The following is a 21,794-nucleotide window of genomic DNA, read 5'->3' on the forward strand; positions in this document are numbered from 1 at the left end:
GCAGAAGTGAAGCTTGATAACACAACATCCAGTCTCACTGCTACTGATATTGGCCTGCCACAAGGCTCTAATATCGGCCCTCTTCTTTTCTCCATGTATATAAACGACCTGCCATATGTATGTGAGGATGTAAATATCCAGATGTATGCAGATGACACGGTTATTTATACTTGGGGAAAGGACGCTGAAACGGTTGCCAGAAAACTTACAGCAGCCATGGAGAAGGTGGCAAGATGGCTACATGACTCTTGTCTTACATTAAACATTAAAAAAACTGCAACAATGTATTTTGTAAACAAATATAAAATGTCATCCTTTCCAAATATAACGGTTAATAAGGAAATAATACAAAATGTTAGTGAATATCGTTACCTGGGTGTCATTTTAGAGCCAACACTTGGCTTTAAAAAACATATCAAACAGATGTGCCAGAGTCTTAAATACAACATAAAAACGTTCAAATGTATCAGGAATTCATTAACACTGGAGGCAGCTCAAACTTATTTTAATGCAATGATTATGTCTCGTTTTTATTATTGTATAACATGTTGGTCGCAGGCAAGCAAAATGACACTGAGGCCATTGGAAACTTTGCACGAACAATCCCTCAAAATCCTTGACCTAAAACCACAACACCACCATCATTGTTTAGTTCTCCAAAAATATAGATTGTTAAATTTAGCTAACATTCAAAGATTAGCATCAATACGAATGGCCCATCGAATCTTAAATAACACTGCACCAGCGCCACTTAAGCACTTTGTCCAGTTTACATCTGCTGTGACAACTAGAAACACACGAGGCTCCACCAGGGGGCAGTGTAGCATACCCAGATGTAAAACCTCTTTTGCACAATCAGCCTTTTCATATAAAGCCATAAAGGAATGGAACGACCTCACAACAAACTTGAAAAGTCTAACAGATTACTCTTCATTCACAATTGAAGTTAAAAAGTGGCTTTGGAGCAATCAAAGCTACTCACACGGTCACTAAGATGGACATTATGTTTGACACATCAACCTAATGTGTATTATATTTATCCATGAGAGCATTTTTATTGTAAATTGTGAGGTGTGTGTGTTAAAATCATGGTTGTTTTTACAAATGATGACAGATGTGAACAAAAGCATGTATTGTCTTTGTGTGATGATGTAAATGAAGTGTGGTTGTATTGTATATTAAGTATGTGTCCATGAAAGGGCATTTTATGACTTTTTTCTTAATACTTGTGTATGATTTTATTGTCATAATTTTATTGCATGATTTTTGTATCCCTTTGGTTTGGGTGGCCAGGGACTGCGGATGGAAATTAGCTATTTAGCTATAATCTGGTACAGAACATATCTGTCTTTGAGCTTAATGTTTCTGTACATTGTCCCTTCAAATAAAGACTAAACTAAGTCAAGTTCTTAGGCCACATTCTGTCAGCTGAAGGTGTGCAACCTGACCCAGACAAAGTAAAGGCTGTCATGTCAATGAGAGAGCCGTCCAACACAGGAGAGGTTCGTAGTTTCCTGGGAATGTTAAACCAGCTCGGAAAGTACATTCCAGGTCTGGCTGAAAAAGACAAGCCGTTGAGAGACCTTCTCTCAAAGAAGTATCAGTGGGTCTGGGGATGTGCACAACAGAGAGCGTTTGATCGGCTGAAAAATGATCTCACATCACTTCCAGTACTGACACTGTACAACCCCAACAAAGAGCTGAAACTGTCGGCGGATGCCTCTTCATACGGATTGGGGGCAGTCCATATGAAGAAGGAGGGAGAGCTGTGGAAACCAGTCGCGTACGCATCACGCTGTATGACAGAGACCGAACAGCGATATGCCCAGCGGGAGAAGGAGGCGCTAGGATTGACATGGGGTTGCGAGCGTTTCTGGGACTTCCTTATTGGGAGGCATTTTGCCATGGAAACTGACCACAAGCCACTTGTCAGCCTGCTAGGTCACCAGGCACTCACTGAGCTTCCTCCCAGAATCCAGTGGTTCCGACTCAGACTCATGAGGTACAGTTACACTATCTCACACACCCCTGGCAAAGACCTGTTTACAGCCGACACTCTCTCACGCTTGCCTGTCATCCAAAACCCAAGCACGAAACTGACAGACAGAGACTTAATGGAAGACACAAACATCTACGCAGATGAAGTTGTCACCAACATGCCCACCAGCTCAACATACTTGGCTCAACTGAGAGGACAACTGCAGCAAGACAGTGTGTGCTCAGAGGTCATGTCATACGGTCAGAAAAGATGGCCTGACCGCAGCAAGCTCACAGGTCCAGTGAAAGCTTACTGGCCTGATAGAACCATACTTACAGTACACAATGGACTACTGCTCAGGGGCTCCAGACTAGTTATTCCCACAGCGATGCGCAACTCTGTCCTCGACGCACTTCACGAGGGACATCAGGGGATGACCAGATGCAGAGAGCGGGCCACAGAGGCTGTATGGTGGCCAGGCTTGAGCAGCCAACTAAACGAGCTGGTGAGAAATTGCAACACATGCATCAAAGAACGAGCCAATCCGGTGGAGCCATTAATGTCCAGTGAGCTCCCAGAGAGACCATGGCAAAAAGTAGGTTCTGATTTATTCTCACTCAACCAAGACACCTACCTACTTGTAGTGGACTACTACTCTAGGTTTGTAGAGATCGTCAAGGTAACTTCCACACGATCTGAGGATGTTATTGTGCATCTCAAGTCGATCTTCTCCAGGCATGGTGTTCCGGTCCATTTTTTCAGTGATAACGGAGCTCAATACTCCAGTCAAGAATTCAAAGACTTTGCAGCAGTTTATGGGTTCACTCATTCCACCAGTAGCCCTAGGTTCGCTCAGAGTAATGGAGAGGCGGAACGTCACGTGCAGACCGTGAAAAACCTGCTAAAGAAGGCTAAAGATCCATATCTAGCGCTGTTGGCTTGTAGAGCTACACCACTCGCAAATGGCTACAGTCCTGCTCAACTCCTCATGGGCAGAAGACTGCACACTCCACTTCCCCAGCATCCATCTCTCCTAACTCCAGAGCTTCCAGACAGCACCGTCGTCGCAGCTAGAGAAAGCGAGAGGGGAGTAAAGGACACCGCAAGTTTCAACAAAAGACACCGTGTGAGAGATCTGAGTCAACTCACTCCAGGTCAACCAGTGTGGATTACAAATACAAAGTCTCAAGGCACAGTGGTTTCATCCCACTCTGCCCCACGTTCATACATTGTGGACTGCCCTACAGGCACGATCAGAAGGAATAGACACCACCTTGTCCCTTTTCCAGAGACTGTTCCGCACACACCTCACACACTGACACCCAGTACTCCACCCCAACCAGGTGAGCCCACACTGGGTTCTCCAGAATGGCCCAAGTCACCTTCAACACAGACTCCCAAGGTACTTACACCTGTCCATACACACACACATGGTCCTACCACTAGGTGTGGCAGAGTGGTGAGAAAACCTTACAGACTGGACTTGTGAACTGTGGGAGGGGGAGAGAGAGAAACAAATGTGAAAAAAAAGTGAAAAGAAAAAAAAATATGTGAAACAAGTAAGACTGGTGAATGTTTTGTGTTCTGATGGTTACACTATTTGCCTCCAAAGATATTGCCTGACTATGTTTGCTTTTGTTATTTTTCTTGAGAAGTCTTAGGAGTGATTATTCCATTCTGAGTGAATACATGTTATATTTCATGGAAAGGTTTACAGATTATACATTATCTGACATACAGCTGTAATTGTTACAGTCCGTTTAGTTTTCTAGAAAGGAAGATGTGGTGTTATCTGTTATGCCTTTATTTTGATACAGCATACAGGATGTCCCCGACCGGATGTTGCGTAATGACGCTTGATGTTGTGACACACAGAATCCTATGCTAGACTGAGGCTGGTCGGAATAAATACATTGCTTGCATAAACCGTCTGATCATTACAACCCATACCACGACAGTCAGAGATGACAAAGACCCAAAAGAACCCGATAGGACTCTTTCTTCAACTTGGCGACATCCAGAGGGTTCTAGGATTACCGCCACGACAGGCACCAACTACCTTCGTCTCTGGCTATCGATTGAAAATGGATTCTCGATTCAAACCAATTTTTGCAATACATCATTTGGTATGAAAATGATAATAGAAACTGTTCAAAAGTGTCACCGCCTGCTGCCACCTTGTGGTTTGTATGCTTAGTTTTCCTTTGTTGGTGCCGCAGACCTGGCTCTTACCTTTTGTCTTCCTCAGAGTTCCTGTGTTTCCCTGTGGGCGGAGTTGTGAGACGTGCACAGCTGTGTCCAATCTCACCAGCACTACTTAAGCAGCACCTTGTCAGCTGGATGGCACTCGGCAATTCCACTCCTTGACTCTGATCGTATGAAGACTCCTTGTATTTTTGCTACGTACCATTTTTGCTATTTCCAGTGCCATCCAGCTTGGTATGTACGTTGATAGTTTGCACGTCTTGCAACTCCGACCCCAGTTTAGTTAGTTTGTATATTAGCTTTTGTTCTTTTTGTCACGGTGCTCTTTTTGTGTTCTCTTTTTCGCACCGTCGCTTTTTGTTATATTCTATTGTTGGATCATTGTTGTGATCGCTTCTTTTGTTAAGTAAAGAACAATTTACTCACAAATCCTTCTGCCTCTTTGGGGTCCTCTGTTCCACATTTAATCGAACTGTGACAAAAAGAGGTTGCAAACCTCTTCTTGGCCTCTGTACGAATGACGTAAACTTGTGGCGAGTAGGCGTAGAAATTACCTAAAAAATATATATAGAGAGAGAGAAAGAGAGAGTGAGTGAGAGAGAGATTTTTGAATTTCATCAACCAATTTAGAATCTGAATAAATAAAAATCGCGATTCAGATGTGAATAAAAAAAATTTAACCGCTAATATACATACTTATATTTAGATATACAATAACTCCATTGTTTTGCTTACTTGACCTACATTTCCTTGCTTCTATTTTTAGCCAATGTGGCAGCAAAAATGCATCAATTTCACACAGACAGGAAAAACGACAAATAAACAAAACAAATCTGATAGATTTTCAGAATAAAACGTGCTATGTTTCATAAGAGGTTACTTAGGGATGTTAAAAGCACAAAAATCGAGAAATCACATCTAAATGTTGTCAAATCAACGAGTTACGTCCAGACAGGAATTGCTAGTCAAAGCTATATGCTACATGCTAATGCTAGTTACAATGCACTGGCGGTACTTCTAGGTTGACATTGTTTTGTCGCTATAGTGCTAATAGCAGTAACTGCAGCACGAACACAGCCTTGTTGTCCACCATTCGTGTGCGGTCTTATCTTTTGTATAGTTGCATGACGGAACAGTGATATCATGGTTATCAAAAAGTAGTGGTTTGCTTGTCTGCACAATAACGACAAGGCGCCGTTATCAGACTTTCCCATTCTGGAGCCCGTTCTCAAAAACTATCGTTTCGAACCCGTGTGGAGGAAAGGCTGAAACGATACAATATTTTACTGTTAGCATCTGGTATGTGTGGGTGTGTGTGACGCAAAGAAAAGCTCTTACTTTACCCTGACTTAGTCATTTAGCGCCACATGTTAGTTTTCATAAGACACCCTGCCTGTTTGAGAACAGATTGTACTGTTGTAATGTACTTTATGTCCTGCCTGTATGACTCATAAGATGCCTGGCTGTCTAATCATTTCCCGTAAATCAAAGTTTTGATGCCTTCAGTGACAATCTTCAATGTAAATAGTCATGAAAATAAAGAAAACGCATTGAATGAGAAGATGTGATCAAACTTTTGGCCTGTACTGTGTATACATACAGTCGTGGTCAAAAGTTTGCATACACTTGTAAAGAACATAATGTCATGGCTGTCTTGACATCACATGGACAAAAATAAGACCTTCTGGAGGAAAGTTATGTGGTCAGATGAAACAAAAATTGAGCTGTTTGGCCACAATACTAAGCAATATGTTTTGAGGAGAAAAGATGAGGCCTTTAATCCCAGGAACACCAAGCCTACCGTCAAGCATGGTGGTGGTAGTATTATGCTCTGTGCCTGTTTTGCTGCCAATGGAACTGGTGCTTTACAGAGAGTAAATGGGACAATGAAAAAGGAGGATTACCTCCAAATTCTTCAGGACAACCTAAAATCATCAGCCCGGAGGTTGGGTCTTGGGTGCAGTTGGGTGTCCCAACAGGACAACGACCCCCAAAACACGTCAAAAGTGGTAAAGGAATGGCTAAATCAGGATAGAATTAGGGTTTTTGAATGGCCTTCCCAAAGTCCTGACTTAAACGTGTGGACAATGCTGAAGAAACAAGTCCATGTCAGAAAACCAACAAACTTAGCTGAGCTGCACCAATTTTGTCAAGAGGAGTGGTCAAAAATTCAACCAGAAGCTTTCCAGAAGCTTGTGGATGGCTACCAAAAGCGCCTTATTGCAGTGAAACTTGCCAAGGGACTTTAACCAAATATTAACATTGCTGTATGTATACTTTTGACCCAGCAGATTTGGTCACATTTTCAGTACACTCATACTAAATTCATAAAAGAACCAAACTTCATGAATGTTTTATGTGACCAACAAGTATGTGCTCCAATCACTCTATCCACAAAAAATAACAGTTGTAGAAATTATTGGAAACTTAAGACAGCCATGACATTATGTTCTTTACAAGTGTATGTAAACTTTTGACCACATATATATATATATATATATATATATATATATATATATATATATATATATATATATATATATATATATATATATATATATATATATATATATATATATATATATATACATATATATATATATATATATATATATATACATATATATATATATATATATATACATATATATATATATATATATATATATATATATATATATATATATATATATATATATATATATATATATATATATATATATATATTTATTAGGTCAGGAAAAACACAGAGGCTATTTCATCACTACAAGCCTCTTTCGCAGGTTTCTCTGCTCTTCAGGGGATTTTATTGAAGTGTATGTGGTTGTTACATATATATAGTGTACATTACATGGGGGTGTGGTCACTGTTACACAGTAGTGCCTTGCTTCTGTGCCAGCATGATGAAACCAGTTTGTTGCGTTTGTTTAAAGTGGACATGCTGGTGTGGTATATAATAAAAACATTTATTTCAGGCACACGTTACATCTTTTAGCTGCACTGTTGTATGGTGAGGGAGATGCGACAATTCGCCATGTAATGGCGTGATCAATTTTATTGTCTGTAAGAGTCCATATGTATTTGCTCAGCTATGTAAAGTTCTTGAGTTGGGGCCTACAGAATGATGCTGTGTGATTGTTATAACGGGTCTTAAAGGTGTTTTCTGTGAGTCCAATGTATGTCTCTGTGTTTGAGTTGTCTTTGCTTGTGACGCTGGCTTGGTAAACATCTGATGTTCTTAAACAGTTTCCATTGAGTGGGCTGTTAAGCCTGTTATCTGCACTTGCAGTTATCTGTGGAGTTAGATTCGTTAGCGGTTGCTTGTCTGTGTGTGCTCAGAATCTTTTTGTTGTGTAAGTCAATGGGTTGTTTGATATTCATCATGCAGCTGTAGCTAAGTTTCAAGGTGTTCCTGTTGAATATCTTCCTGAGTACATGTTTTTTGGGGAAGTGCCTGTCAATAATGTCTCATCATGTCGGCACAGAAGCAAGGCACTACTGTGTAACAATGGCCACACCCACATGTAATGTACCCTATATATATGTAACAACCATAGACACTTCTATAAATTCCCCTGAAGAGCAGGGAAACCTGCGAAACAGGCTTGTAGGGATGAAATAGCCTCTGTGTTTTTTCCTGACCTAACGTATATTACGCTCTACCCCGGTATTGAGCACTGTATGTATATGTATATATGTTTATATACATGTATATATGTATATATGTTTATATATATATATATATATATATATATATATATATATATATATATATATATATATATATATATATATATATATATATATATATATATATATATATATATATATATATATATATATATATATATATACACACACATACAGTATATATAATATATATATATATATACTTATATATACATACACACATACAGTACATATATATGAATATATATTGATACAACGTTGATTAAACGTACATGTTAAATGTACATGTGACTTTGAAACAACATTGCAAAAAATTGTTGTATTTGTAATTGAGACAAAGTGGATGTCCAACATTATATCCACAATGTTGCAAAGTAAGAAATGACCATATTTCAATGGTCAAATTAAAGTCACAACCTATCATTGAATAGACGTCATCAAAAAGCATGTTGTTTCAAAGTTGTATTTGTGTTGGAAAATATTGGTTGGAAAATGACCGAAATTCAATGGTCAAATCAACGTCAGAACCCAACATTGATTAAACGTCGTCAAAGAGCATGTTGTTCCAATGTGAGTTTTGAGTTGTCAACGTCAGGACCTAATTCAAGTTCTCAACGTTGTTTTAATGTCTTGTGCCTGCTGGGATGTGTGTGTATGTTTGTATGTAAGTATACATATATATAATTCTCGGACTGAATTTTTGAAAAACACTTTCAATTCAGCTGCCACAATGACAGGATCTTTAACTAGTTATTATTGATTTGTAGTTGATAGCTACCTAGACCCTGAACATAAGACAACTTGCCTTTTTCAAAAGGAAAACAAAAATGTGAAGCACACTTTCATGTGTATTTGCTGTTCAATCATACCTCTTATTTATTATGTGAGGTCAAATGACAAGCGATGACGTCATCTCAGTGTTGTATTGTATAAAGTCAGGGTAAGTCTTCCCTGCAAATATGTTGAGCAATGATTCCTTGAGTGGTTTATGCACTTCCTGAATGATTTAATATGAATTTATGGTGAGACAGAATAGAAAATGAGCAGCGGTCTGACCACTACATATAAGAAACCAGTGCACATGATCACAGCTTTTAAAGCATGAGCCATGTGCCACTCCCACTAATCCAATAATTTTAATCAATACTATAAAGTAAAGTGGGGAACCTCCCAGGATCCTGGACCATGGACGTTGTACATGAGGGCTCTAAACATGACTGCCATGCTGAGAGGCTTCTATAGTTCCTTTTTATTGAGAAATGCTAAGTGGACGGAGCACAAATAAAAAGTGAAAGTTCACCTCAAGTGTCAAATTGCTTCCTTAATTAGGATACCAGTGTGTATAGTACTCGTTCCTGATTTGATGCAATAAGAGGAACAATGGTATCGAGACTTCCAAAATTACATTTGTACATTTTCAGGCTTGGTTGGCACTTTCACAATGTGTAATAAAAACATAGCCGTCAGCAAATGTATTCAAAAAAATAACCAGATGATATTTAGCAATTGTAGCTCATTCTGGTATATCTACTGTGATGCCTTTGCTCATATGTTGATCAATGTGCCTTGTCCAAATCAAATATACTTATTCAATATAGAGAAGGGGTGCCCAAACTTTTTGCCTCACAGGGCCTAAGCGAAAATGTCGCAATGGGTCGTGGGCCAAACGCAGCGATTTTCATCCCTTGTGGTTAGAGTGTCCGCCCTGAGACTGGAAGGTCGTGAGTTCAAACCCCGGCCGAGTCATACCAAAGACTATAAAAATGGGACCCATTACCTCCCTGCTTGGCACTCAGCATCAAGGGTTGGAATTGGGGGTTAAATCACCAAAATGATTCCCAAACGCAGCCACCGCTGCTGCTCACTGCTCCCCTCACCTCCCAGGGGGTGGAACAAGGGGATGGGTCAAATACAGAGGGTAATTTCACCACACCTAGTGTGTGTGTGTGACTTTAACTTAACTTTAATAAGTTAATCCCATACTGCCTTTATTCAGGGTAGTGGAGATAATCACGTTGTATGGATGGCAACTTGTTAGCCTTGCGGACATGCCATTAATGATTGTCGAGCTTAAAAAGACTATGAATATGTATTACCGTATTTTTCGGACTATATGTCGCAGTTTTTTTCATAGTTTGGCCGGGGGTGCGATTTATACTCTGGAGCGACTTATGTGTTAAATTATTAACACATTATCGTAAAATATCAAATAATATTATTTAGCTCATTCACGTAAGAGACTAGAGCAGTGGTTCTTAACCTGGGTTCGATCGAACCCTAGGGGTTCGGTGAGTCGGGCTCAGGGGTTCGGCGAAGGTTTAAGACACACCCGACTCATCGTGTAAATACAAACTTCTCCCTATGGGCGTATTACGGATACGGCAACAGCTGACTGATTTGCAGGTGTGTAATTTGTTGTGAGTTTATGCACTGTGTTGGTTTTGTTCTTTGAACAAGGTGATGTTCATGCACGGTTCATTTTGTGCACCAGTAAAAAAAACATGGTAACACTTTAGTATGGGGAACATATTCACCATTAATTAGTTGCTTATTAACATGCAAATTAGTAACATATTGGCTCTTAACTAGTCATTATTAAGTACTTATTAATGCCTTATTCGGCATGGCCTTATTATAACCCTAACCCTCTAACCCTAACCCTAACCCTCTAGCCCTAACCAAATAACTTTAAATTAAGTCTTTGTTACTTAGAATATGTTTCCAATACTAAAGTGTTACCAAAAACATATAACTTTGTCTTGAATTTGACAAAAATACAACATTTTATTGTTCCCTAAAGAAGGGTTCGGTGATTGCGCATATGAAACTGGTGGGGTTCGGTACCTCCAACAAGGTTAAGAACCACTGGACTAGACGTATAAGATTTCATGGGATTTAGCGATTAGGAGTGACAGATTGTTTGGTAAACGTATAGCATGTTCTTCATGTTATAGTTATTTGAATGACTCTTACCATAATATGTTACGTTAACATACCAGGCACGTTCTCAGTTGGTTATTTATGCGTCATATAACGTACACTTATTCAGCCTGTTGTTCACTATTCTTTATTTATTTTAAATTGCGTTTCAAATGTCTATTCTTGGTGTTGGGTTTTATCAAATAAATTTCCCCAAAAAATGCGACTTATACTCCAGTGCGACTTATATATATATGTATATATATATATTTTCCTTCTTTATTATGCATTTGCGGCCGGTGCGACTTATACTCCGAAAAATATGGTATACAGTAAAATGTTTTGGATCTCTGAGTTCAACTCGTGAAAAATGGGAGCGAAAACAAAAGTTGTTGCCTTTATATTTTCTGTTCAGTATAGTTGTGAAGAAATCTGTTGTATTTACACTACACTAATTTGTAATGTGTGAAATGTTTGAGATGTGTACAAGCAGGGAACAGGGGGTGAACCTACGTGTGATATTAAGTGGAAAAGAGGTATGATTAAATAAGCGATGTTGAAAATGTAAAAATGTGATGAAACATTTTGAATCTATATATGTTCAAATAAAACCAATCTGAACTGTGGAAGAAAAAGACATGTGTTTGTTTATATTTATATTATTTCCCACTTTCAGTGACTCACGTGGTGGTAGTGCCATCGCTGCAAGATAGCCCAGGACAAGCCCAGTGTCCCCACTGCCAGCAGACGGTGGTCACCCAGGTAGAACACAAAGCAGGCCTGAAGACCTAGGGCAGGGGTCGGCAACCCAAAATGTTGAAAGAGCCATATTGGACCAAAAAAACAAAAACAAATCTGTCTGGAGCCGCAAAAAATTAAAAGCCATATTACATGTGTCATGAGATATAAATTTAATTAAGAGGACTTAAAGGAAACTAAATTAGCTCAAATATAGCTACAAATTAGGCATAATGATGCAATATGTACATATAGCTAGCCTAAATAGCATGTTAGCATCGATTAGCTTGCAGTCATGAAGTGACCAAATATGTCTGATTAGCACTTCACACAAGTCAATAACATCAACAAAACTCACCTTTGTGCACTCATGTACAACGTTAACAGTTTGGTGGACAAAATGAGACAGAAAAAGAAGTGGCATAAAACACGTCCTAGAAAGTCGGAGAAAGTTATGCATGTAAACAGACTATACGGTGAGTTCAAGGACCGCCAAAATAAGTAGGACAAAACGGCGCTCGCCAAATACTTGAATCAGTGAAGCATATTTAATATAAACAGTGTGATTTGTAACAATTACGGAGGTTTGTGTCATGTTTGTCCTCCTACACAAACCATACTAAAACAAAAAAAAATATTTTTTTTCCCCTCATCTTTTTCCATTCTTCATACATTTTTGAAAAATCTCCAGAGAGCCACTAGGGCGGCGCTAAAGAGCCGCATGCGGCTCTAGAGCCACGGGTTGCCGACCCCTGACCTAGGGCATCTGTGGAGGCCTCGGCCTCTTCGGGTCAAAAAAATTAAAACTCAATTCGAACATTAAGTATCTTGTCTTTGCAGTCTATTCAATTGAATATAAGTTGAAAAGGGTTTGCAAATTATCGTATTCTGTTTTTATTTACGAATTACACTACGAGCCAACTTTACTGGTTTTGGGTTTTGTAAATTTCCTGACTATCTACGCTCAGTTTGCATAAACCTTTTGTCTGCACACTTGTACTCTGGACTGTAATCTCTTGTGATACCAGTGGTGGGCCGTCAGGGCCAGCAAGGCCTTCTCGGCTGGCCTAACATAACCAGAAATCATGATCATAATTAAAGATTAAATTATTTTTTTATTTACTTTCCCTAAATATCTAAAAGTATTCATGTTCTCTTTATGTCATATTATGTTTGTTCCAGTGGCCTTCAGAATCAACAATGCAGGCGTCCGTGCACTGTAAGTGAACGGGGACATACAGTTGATAGACAATTGCAATAGCCAATCAGATCACGACTTGTTGTCAGTAAGGCCTTCTAAATGGCCTCATGTTGAACGTGACATTTACACGTCCTGTGATTGGCTACTCATCGGGACCGTTAGCGGATGAATTTGAGAACACATACAGTTGAGAGACAGTTGTGATAGCCAATCAGATCACAAGTTGTTGACAGTAGCCTATCTAGATAGCCTGATATTAACGAGACTGATTGGATACTCACTTGTCATTCCAAAGTGAGTATCCATTCACAAGTTGCAATTTAGCAGAGAGTGGGAAGCGTTGCGCCGTAACCAGACCGGGATACCAGAGAAGGAGAACAAAACATTGATTAGGTGGCAGATATATATTTGCAAGGCCATTTTCAAGAAGGATATTGTGGGGAGGCGGGGCCGGCAGACCGACAGCGAGGCGTGCCCCGCCGGGGCCGACTCCGAGATGGCGGCGAGGAGGCGTGGCCAGCAGTCCGACAGCGAGGCAGGGCTCCAAGATGGCGGCAAGGAGGCGTGGACGGCGAGCGAGCAGCGAGGCGGGGCGCGCCAGGTTCGACGCCGCGAATCTTAGGTGCGGGAATCGCCGGCTGGGCACAATTGAGTAATCCCCTCTTAGTGTGTAAAAGGGCGACAGCCGAGAACGACGGGGCAGAAGGAGGTGGAGAGCCAGCGGATGCAGAGCGAAAGCGACCGAGAGCGAGACGCAGAAGACGCGGCCGGAAGAGCGAGCAGTGGAAGAGGAAGGAGCTGGAAAGCGACCCGACCTGAGACTGAGGTTTTATTTGCAAAAATAAAATAAAGTCAACCGTGCTCGAAGCAATGTCCTTCCTTGGTGGTCCTGAAAACCCGGACGACAGCGGGAGTCTGTCACAGATATTTAAAGAGAAACTACATCTTGTGAGACGATGTCGGCCAACCCCGGAAGCTAGCTCAGCTGTTCTGGCGATGAAATGGGGAAACGCTCGCCATTTCCACTCGAATCAGCCGACTTACGAGGGGTACCACTGGCTTATACGGCGTCGAATGGGTGCTGCGAATTGTGAGTTCAAATATTTTATTTTTTCACTTTTAATGTTTTTTGCAATTTTAATTTTGACAGTACCACATAAGATATGTTTTAATTGCTGATGCGGGTTAATTGATTTTTAAATGCGCCAGAAAAAAAACTGTTGAGGTGATTCAATGCACAGTAAATGTTTTTCTGCATAGTATTTCTCCAGCAATGGTCATGTGGTGACATCAATCATGGTATTGTCAGAGGTAATCATTGAAGTCGGACATCACTGAAGGCCTAGGTGGGAAACGCACGGCCCGCCACTGTATGATACATTTTAATTATGCTCTACAAAGTAGAAGTCAGTCCCACTCCTTAAGCAACAGGTGGAGCGTTAACACAAACAATGCGTCATACTTACTGTAACATTCCAGTATCTCGCAGCACATGCTGAGATAGGCTCCAGCACCCCCCGCGACCCCAAAAGGGACAAGCGGTAGAAAATGGATGACAAAAGGCCTCGTGACAGTCAGGCCGTGACTGACCAGTGACGTTATGCGGTCCTAGGATTTGCACGACCACTCGCCATTGAGTCTGGGGGACAGAAGATTCCATCATACAGAAATTAAGGCAACTGTAAGAAAATAAGAATGAATAAATGCAGACGTGGGAATAATACTGCAGTTGTGGCATTATGGGCACAATTGAATGAGGTGATGAGCCATGGAGCCATGTAGGTGCACACTAGAGACACCTGCTGGTAAAAAAAAAAAAATGTAACAGCGCTTTATGAATAAAAGTGTGAAATTACACAAAAATGTGTGTACATAAAAAAAAAAAACGTACTTATTTCAGCAATCAGTTATTCACTTTTTCAGCACTTCTACAACTCTGCAGCCAATGTTGGTAGGATAAGCGAGGGACAACGTTGCTATTTGCACTGACAAAGTAACACCTTTTGGTGGCAGCAGAGCAACGCTGTGGGGCGACATCTCCATCACTGTCAACATGAAGTTTATAATCACTGATGACAATGCAGAGAGGTACTCAGATAACATTATGCAACTGGTGGCAATCCCAAATCTTTACAGTTGGAGACCAAACTCAATGTTTTACAAGGTGATAATGCTCACCACCACAGCTGTGTATCACCACCACAATTTGGGGGTAGAAAAAAACACACCTCTGATCCTGATCCAAACCAATCTGAACACTTATAGGAGCTGTACAACCTGTGACGATCCAGGTTTAGGAGTGGGATGACATCCCACAGCAGTGTGTGGCATCACGTGTCTATGTATGTTTTTTTCATACCAGTCCCTCCTGGATTTTGCTGGCTTTTTTTGTGATTGTTGTGGCTTGAAATGTTTGAAACAGTTGCAACGTTTTCAGGCATTTTTTTTTACAACAATGAATCAATTTGTGATTTATGAATTTGTTATAAAAAATTTAAAAAAGCACAGGATTTCAAAAACAATTGTATAACAAATACTGTTGTGAAGCTTCAGCCGCATGGTAGCGGTAGTTGTCATGATTCCAAGATGCGGACACATAGCGTCAAGGTCAAAGGTATTCGACAGAAAAGCTTTTGTGCAGGTGGATGTGCACAAGTCTGAATCTGATGACACAGTGGAACCTTAATTGTACGAACTTTTCGATTTACGAACCACAGACCGAATAAAAATGCGCTTTGTATGAACCTTTCATTCACCCACCCATTGTGTAGTTTAGTTTAGTTTATTAAGGATCCCCATAAGTCTACACCGCAATGGAGACTATTCTTCCTTGGGACCAGGCAAAAAACATCACACAATCACAAAACAAAAGATTACAATGCAATATAACATGATCAAATAATAAAATGTTGTAATACAAAAATAGCAACAACAAAGAACCAAAAAAAAAAAAACCTTTACATAATTTAGTTTACATAATAATTGAGTTTACATAATAATGTTCATACCAAAGATAAAAAGAGCAATATAAAAATATACATATATATTTTTGCAAAAATAAAACAAAGAACCAAAGGCCTAAAATATACACATTAGTGTACCAAAGACAAACAATAAGTGACGAAAAAGTACCATCCATCCGTTTTCTACTGCTTGTCCCATAATCAATAAAATAGTCAATAATCAATAAAACCAGTCATGACATTAGGTACAATCTAGAATAATCTCTTTCCGCAATACTTCTCCTCTTAGTCTATTCTTAAAACCCACTTTGCTGGTGATTGATACCAGATATAGTGGAAGTTGCTTCCAGTAAGTGATTGCCCTATACATTACAGTCTTTTTCAAAACATCAGTTTTGGGTTTAAGACGGGTGAGAGCACCTCTTAGGGCTAGCCTGGTACCATAGCCAAACGCTGTTGGATCTTTGTCCCTCTCACACGGATATGATCAACTTTGACGTTAGTTTTACGGCGTCCCAGTCAGCTTTCTCACCTGGCCGGATTCCTGCCTTCCTTTTTCGCCCTCTGGCTCCTCTCCCCCGGCGAAAGCGTCATCGGCGCCGTGGTAAACGTGGCGGCCAGCTGGTGAAAGTTAGGGCACTCCTGGCCCGGCTTTCCGTGGCTTCCCGAAGGAGGTATGGTCCGGTACCTGGTTTCTTCCTGCACCCACGTTTGCTGGATCCCGACGGGTCCTGGATTGTTCCTGTCGTCGGTCTGCAGGGGGAAGCTCGCCCGCCGCGCTCCTGCTGTCCCCGCCCCCGGAGGTGCGGAGTGAACTCCCGCCACCTGCGGGCTCTGTGTCGGGCCCCACCCGGATCAGCAGCGGCCTTGGACGCGCCGGCCCCCGTTAAGTTCGGTCTTGTTAATGCAAGATCCTTGACAAACAAAACATTTATCCTGAAGGATTTATTCGTCTCCCGCGGACTGGACTTCCTCTGTGTGACAGAGACATGGCTGAGAACTGGTGAGTTCGCTCCTCTAAATGAACTTTTATCACCGGAGTGCTCATATTTTAATTCTCCGCGGTCGTCTAGCCGAAAAGGAGGAGGATTAGCAGTCGTTTTTAAAAATGACTTTAAATGCCGTCAGATCCGCCTGCAATCCTCCTTTTCAAGCTTCGAACTATGCATGTTTGAGCTGGGTCTTTCTGATGTCGTCCTGTGTGCCGTCGTTTATCGACCACCCAAGTACCACAAAGACTTCATAAATGACTTTTCTGAATTTCTGGCCGAAATTCTGCCCAAATATGATCGTGTTCTTATTGTTGGTGACTTTAATATTCACACCTGCTGCCCAGACGAACTTCTATCCAGGAGCTTCCTGAATGTCATTGACTCTTTTAATTGTATACAGTCTGTATCTGGTTCCACACATGAACGTGGGCATACACTAGACCTCGTATTGTCTTATGGTTTTAATGTTGACAATGTCGTTGTTGGTGATGCTGTGTTTTCTGATCATAGTCCTGTTATGTTTAATTTAAGTTTGGACCCTGATGTGAAACCACTTGCCGTGCGTCATGGGCGTGTTATTAGGTCTGACACCGCAGCTACCTTCTCAGCTTTATTCACTGTGTCCATGCAGAGTATATCACACTCTGCAGACACTGAACAATTGATGTGCTCTTTTCTTTCTATATGTTCTGAGTTTCTGGATAGTATAGCGCCCCTCAAAGCTATACGTCCAAAGCCAAAACAGGAGCCTTGGCTCAATGAAACCACACGCACAGCTCGGCGTGAGTGGCAAAGGGCAGAGCGCAAGTGGAAAGGGGATCACTTGGAGGTTTCTTATCAAATTTTAAAAGAAAACTGTCAGAACTATCAAAGTGTGGTTAAAGCTGAGAAAACAAAATATCTGTCAGACTTAATTTTAAATAGTATCAGCAAGCCACGTGTTCTTTTTAATACTATTAGTTATGTTCTTAATCCGAATCCAGCCACTTTACTGGAGATGACAAGTGAAACTTGTGAAACATTTCTCTCCTTTTTTAACGATAAGGTTGCTTTTATTCGGGCAAATCTTTCTCGCTCTCCATTGAGTTTTAATGTGGCCACTCAGTGCTCGGCTGTGTTTAGTCAGTTTGAGCCTGTGTCCTTGCCTGAGCTTACAGGAATAGTCCACAAACTGAAACCCTCGTCCTGTCCCACAGACCCAGTCCCCCCTCGCTTTTTTAAAGAAATCTGGGACACTATTGACTTGTCTGTTAAGGACATCATCAACAGCAGCTTGATTTCTGGCTGGGTCCCTCTTTTTGTAAAAGAGCTGTTGTCGAGCCTTTGATTAAAAAAACAGGTCTAGATCCGACAAGTTTGTCAAATTATCGGCCCATTTCCAAATTACCTTTTGGGTCAAAAATTCTGGAGAAATGTGTTTTAGCACAACTGCAGCCTTTTTTAGATGAAAATAGCACTTTAGATCCATTTCAGTCTGGATACAAGGCTTTGCACAGTACTGAATCTGCACTTTTAAAGGTTTTTAATGACTTGCTTTTAATGTCTGATTCTGGTAGCTCTGCCATTTTAGTGCTTTTAGATCTTACAGCTGCCTTTGATACAGTCGACCACACAATTCTTTTAGACCGCCTGAGAGACTGTGTGGGTGTCAGGGGGACTGCATTAGAGTGGTTCAGATCCTACCTGTCAGAGAGGTCCTTCTCTGTCAGGCTGGGGGACGCCACCTCTTCTTCTGCTCCGCTTTACTGTGGACAACACCCCTGTCCCTGAGGAGGCAGAACTAGGCACGGGAGAACAACCTGAACCCAACCCACTACGACCTGCAACGGAAAAGAAGATCCGGGGTCGAAGGCCATTTGTCAAGTGGCCAAAATCCTGCGACGGGACACTGTGGAAGGAGGTCAACACTGATCTCTGCAACATCATAGAAGGGATCAGAGGCACCGCCATGAAGAAGTTGGAGAGAATGGGGGATCTAATCTATGCCTATGGAGTGGAACGGTTTGGAGTGGTCGAAGGAAAACGAACTGCTCCATCAATCCCCACTAAGTCCAGAAGACAGACAGAAATAGACCGCCTAGTCAAGGAGAGGAGACAGCTGAAGAAGCAATGGAGGAAGGCCACAGAGGAGGAGAAGGAGGGCATAAACCTGCTGCAGGGAGAGATCCAGAGTAGACTTGCAACACTGAGGAGAGCGGAAAACCTTCTGAGGAAGCGCAGAAGGAAGGAGCAAACAAAAACACGCTTCTACAAAGAACCCTTCAAATTTGTGAAGAGTCTGTTCACAAAGGAGAAGTCTGGAAGTCTCCCAGTGTCAAGGCCAACCTGGAAGAACGTCTGCAAAAATCCAGCACAGACGACCGACACCATGAAGAGGTTACACTCCCACCTGACATGCCACCAGTCAATCCACCAGAGCACGATCTAGACATCAGCCTACCCAGATAGAGTGAAGTAGACAAAACCGTGCGTAGAGCAAGGGCCGCATCAGCTCCAGGTCCCAACGGAGTTCCATACAGGCTCTACAAAAACGCACCAGATGTCCTGCGCTTCCTCTGGAAGCTGATGAGAGTCGTGTGGCAAAAGAAGGAGATACCAACTTCCTGGCGAAGAGCCGGTGGAATCCTTATCCCCAAGGAAAAGGACTCATCAGAAATCGGCCAATTCCGCCAGATCAGCCTTCTAAATGTCGAGGGAAAAATATTCTTCAGCGTGGTTGCTCATAGGCTGGCAGGATACCTGCAAAGAAACAACCTGATTGACACATCAATCCAGAAAGCAGGCATCTCAGGCTTCCCCGGTTGCATGGAACATACTAGTGTCATCTGGCATCAGATCCAGGTTGCCAAGAAGGAGAGAACAGACCTTTATGTGGTTTTCCTGGATCTCGCCAATGCCTTTGGCTCAGTCCCTCACAACCTCCTGTGGACAGCTTTCGACTACTTCAGGGTCCCAGCAGCTCTCACAACCCTTGTCAAGGCCTACTTCCAGGACGTCCAGCTATGCGTGACAACTGCCGAGTACACCACAGCATGGCAACACCTGGAGGTGGGAATCATGGCCGGCTGCACCATCTCCCCGCTGGCCTTCACCATGGCCATGGAGGTGATCATCCGGGCATCGCGATGGGTGGTTGGGGGACAGCTAATAAGACCTGGCCTGAGGCTGCCGCCTGTCAGAGCCTACATGGATGACCTCACAACACTCACCACAACCAAGGCTTGCACTGTACGGCTTCTGAGAAAGCTCCAAGAAAACATCGAGCTGGCTCGCATGAAGATCAACCTAAGCAAGTCCAGAAGCATCTCTATTGACAAGGGGAAACTGTCACACCACCGCTTTCACATTGGTGAGGAACCTATTCCAACAGTCTCCGAGAAGCCTGTGAAGTCCCTAGGTCGTTGGTATGATGCCTCCCTCAAAGACAAAGAGCAGGTAGATCAGCTCAGGAAGGAGGTAGCCAGCGGCCTGGAGAACATCGACAGAACCCTGCTTCCTGGCAAGCTGAAGCTCTGGTGCATGCAGTATGGACTACTTCCACGCCTATTGTGGTCACTAACCCTCTATGAAGTCCCGCTCTCTAAGGTGGAAAAGCTGGAGAGACTGGTTAGCTCATATGCAAGGAAGTGGCTTGGCTTTCCCAGGTGCCTCAGCAGTATTGGACTCTACGGCAAAGGAATGTTAGAACTGCCCATTTCCAGTCTCTCAGAGGAGTTCAAGTGCGCCAAAGTCAGATTGGAGATGATGCTACTGGATTCGAGTGATCCATTTGTAGCCCAAGCTGCCCCCATCCTGGCTACTGGGAGGAAGTGGACCCCACTGTCTGCAACTGAGCAGGCTAAAGCAGAACTCAGGCACAGAGACATTGTGGGCCGAGTACAGCAGGGGAGGAGTGGTCTTGGCCTTGGGGCCAGTACACCAGCCTGGAGCAAAGCCACTCCATCTCAGAGACGCAAGCTGGTGCGCACAAGCTGTGGCGCAGGCAAAACAAGGGCAGTGGATGACATGGGAAGGAGTAGAGAAGAGGAAGATCTCCTGGAAAGAGCTGTGGGAGATGGAGGCATTCAGGGCGAGCTTTACCATCAGGGCTGCCTACGATGTCCTGCCTTCTCCAAAAAACCTCAGCCAGTGGTATGGTGAAGACCCCACATGCCCTCTGTGTCCGAGTCCAGCAACTGCAAGACCAGCCTCACCCAAGGCCGTTACACCTGGCGGCACAACCAGGTGCTAAAGTGTCTTGCAGCAGTGCTGGAAAGTCGACGGACAAGTGTCAATGCCCTTCCTCCTTCGTCATTTGTCCGGGAGGGCGAGGGTCAAGCCAACCTCACCCCCACAAGACCAGACACTGGACAGCTAGGCGGGGCACGGGACTGCAAACTGCTGGCAGACCTGGGCCAGAGACTCTGCTTCCCAGTTGAGATTGCGTCCACCAACCTGCGGCCAGATCTTGTTCTGTGGTCAGCTTTGCTCAGGCTCGTGTACATCATAGAGCTCACGGTGCCCTGGGAGAGTGCAATGGAGGAGGCCTACGAGCGCAAGAAGTTGAGGTACACTGAGCTTGCAGCCGATGCGCAACAACAAGGCTGGAAAGCGAGGGTACGCCCAGTGGAAGTAGGCTGCAGAGGATTCGTGGCCACCTCAACATCTAGGCTCCTCAGGGAAATGGGAGTGCGAGGGAAGGCCCACCGGCAGGCAGTGAAAGACCTCTCAAAAGCCGCTGAAAAGGGGAGTCAGTAGCTGTGGGTCAAGCGAAGGGACTCCACCTGGGCTTTCAAGTGAGTGATGGCATCTAGGGAGTGATCCTGGGACGCTGGGACTCACTGCTGAACCATCTGGAGGTGTCGTGGGCCTATCAGCGAAACACTGAGGAAGGGGGGCGCCCACTTGATAACCCAGAGGATGCCTTCACACACTTGACCATCCCACAAAGTCGCATAGGTGTCTCAAGTATGCATTAGGGGATTGTAACATCTAGTCCTACACAACAGATCTGGTGTCCCCCAGGGATCCATTCTAGGCCCCATCCTGTTTTCCTTGTACATTCTCCCTCTTGGAGAGATTTTTAAGAAACATGGAGTGTCTTATCACTTTTATGCAGATGACTGCCA

At 42.8% G+C, this 21,794-nt stretch overlaps 1 long non-coding RNA gene across 1 annotated transcript; it reads right to left on the minus strand.

Moving 5' to 3' along the window:
• Positions 1-4,711: 4,711 nt before the first annotated feature.
• LOC133642447 (uncharacterized) lies at positions 4,712-11,988 on the minus strand. Its single transcript, XR_009824517.1, has 3 exons — positions 11,889-11,988; positions 11,477-11,580; positions 4,712-4,737 (listed from the first exon to the last, which is right to left on the minus strand). It is a non-coding gene; the product is annotated as an uncharacterized LOC133642447 (long non-coding RNA).
• Between the last annotated feature and the right edge of the window lie 9,806 nt (positions 11,989-21,794).

This window comes from Entelurus aequoreus, linkage group LG25 (genome assembly GCF_033978785.1).
Source record: "Entelurus aequoreus isolate RoL-2023_Sb linkage group LG25, RoL_Eaeq_v1.1, whole genome shotgun sequence".
Taxonomy (NCBI): domain Eukaryota; kingdom Metazoa; phylum Chordata; class Actinopteri; order Syngnathiformes; family Syngnathidae; genus Entelurus; species Entelurus aequoreus.